The 2,172-nt window shown below is 49.1% G+C and overlaps 1 pseudogene; it reads right to left on the reverse strand.

The window, feature by feature from the left end:
- Window positions 1-570: 570 nt before the first annotated feature.
- LOC139260593 (U2 spliceosomal RNA) lies at window positions 571-802 on the reverse strand (annotated as a pseudogene).
- Window positions 803-2,172: the final 1,370 nt, after the last annotated feature.

Consider the following 2,172-nt stretch of genomic DNA (forward strand, 5'->3'; position numbering starts at 1 on the left):
AGGTGTCGGTGGGGATGTTGCACTTTATCAGCGAGACTTTGAGGGTGTCCTTGTCACGTTTTCTCTCTCCATCTTTGGCTCGTTTGCATGAAGGAGTTCCGAGTAGAGCGCTTGCTTTGGGAGTCTTGTGTCTGGCATGACAACAGGCGCTCATCAACCATGATGTTCCTGCTTTCAGCCATTCTCATTCCCGCCTAGCTGATGTGTATTCAAGTTAAACATGTTTGGATCTGCCCCAGCCAGCTCTTCTGCTGTACAGTGAAAATGTGTCCAAGCAAAGTTCAAAAAGTCCACAAAGTTTACGCCGATGTTTTCGCCGAATCTTACAAAATATAGCCGAGATACAGGTGAGCCACGATCTAATCGAATGGCGGAACAGGCTCGAAGGGCTGGATGCCCCAGCCCCCCCATCTCCTGTTCTGAATGTTCCACACTGCTACATCCTGGTTTTTTTTTTTAAGAAATTCGTAGCCAATCGTTTCCAATTCTTTGTCAAATCACAAACGCCAGAGGTCACCTTGCACCTGTCAAGGATCACTCTGCACCAATGCTCTTAGCCAAAAGGCCTAGAGCCACTGCACCGTTCCTGGAAGTACTGCAATACCAGGTTCGTGCCATGGAGGTGGATGGGTCAGGTCCCCCACACACCTCCGTGGAGGTGGATGGGTCAACCCTCCCCACCCACCTCCTGTTTCCAAAAATGCAAGCATATACCTTCCTGACCAGGGAGAAACCACCATGAGGTCATGGTGGCTGGTCAGAAACGGTACTACACTTGATCTTAGCCAAAAAACTGCTACATCCTGGTTGCCGGAATGATCCAGTCTCATTTACCATCTGGTTCACGCACCAGGGGGATCGATTGAACAAGCAAAATATCAAATGCTTTTGCGTCAGAATAACCTGGAGGTGGTTCAGTCCGCATTGATCCAGGAGACGTCTTATCACCTGCTCTGTCCTCAGCCAGTTGTATGTTTTCAAGGCGCCTCGGATTAGAACAAGCTTTCTCTTTAGACCAGATAGGTCATTGGTACAAAGTAGAACAAAGTTTCAGGGGGTACAAGTTTCCAACTGTTTGCTCGACAGCTAGACCCCTTGCCTGTGTGAGCAATATTTGGCCCTGAGACAATATAAAGCAGCATATTACTAATAGTTTATAAGCAGGTAAGCAATCATGCCTGTTATTAGTAATGCTGTAATCTGGGTGTGACTCCTCATTAACCATTGGTCTGGTAAATAGTATCGAGGGGGTGGGGTGAGGTGTTAATTGATTTTTTTTAAACGCTCTCTCCTTCTAGCCACATCAAGCACAGCCGCTGTCAGTGGAGACAAACACAGTCTTGCCTGCAGGTTGCTGGCTTAGTGAATTGAATGGCGGAACAGGCTCGAGGGGCTGGATGCCCAAGCCCCCCATCTCCTGTTCTGAATGTTCCACACTGCTACATCCTGGTTGCCGGAATGATCCAGTCTCATTTACCATCTGGTCCACGCACCAGGGGGATCGATTGAACAAGCAAAATATCACATTTATTTGTGTCAGAATAACCTGGAGGTGGTTCAGTCCGCATTGATCCAGGAGACGTCTTATCACCTGCTCTGTCCTCAGCCAGTTGTATGTTTTCAAGGCGCCTCGAATTAGAACAAGCTTTCTCTTTAGACCAGATTGGTCATTGGTGCAAAGTAGAACAAAGTTTCAGGGGGTACAAGTTTCCAACTGTTTGCTCGACAGCTAGACCACTTGCCTGTGTGAGCAATATTTGGCCCTGAGACAGGTCACCGCCAAGTGATGACGTCTCCAGCCCGATGTGGAGTGAGCCACGCCTGGGATGTTCTGACAGAAAGTCCAGCCACTGCTTCTTTGCTTGTTTGATCGATTCCCTTCTCGCTCGAGCCAGATGGCAGATGTAACCTTGTTAAGCAGCGCCTCGCTTTCAAAATCCTCATCCTTATTTTCAAATCCCTCCATGGCCTCGCCCCCTCCCTATCTCTGTAATCTCCCCCAGCCCCACAACTCCCCCACCCCGAGATGTCTGCGCTCCTCTAATTCTGCCCTCCTGAGCATCCCTGATTGTAATCGCTCAACCATCGGTGGCCGTGTCTTCTGTTGCCTGGGCCCCAAACTCTGGAACTAACTCCCTGCCTAAACCTCTGGCAAGACGCTCCTTAAAACCT

The sequence above is a fragment of the Pristiophorus japonicus genome, chromosome 3, assembly GCF_044704955.1.
Source record: "Pristiophorus japonicus isolate sPriJap1 chromosome 3, sPriJap1.hap1, whole genome shotgun sequence".
NCBI lineage: Eukaryota > Metazoa > Chordata > Chondrichthyes > Pristiophoridae > Pristiophorus > Pristiophorus japonicus.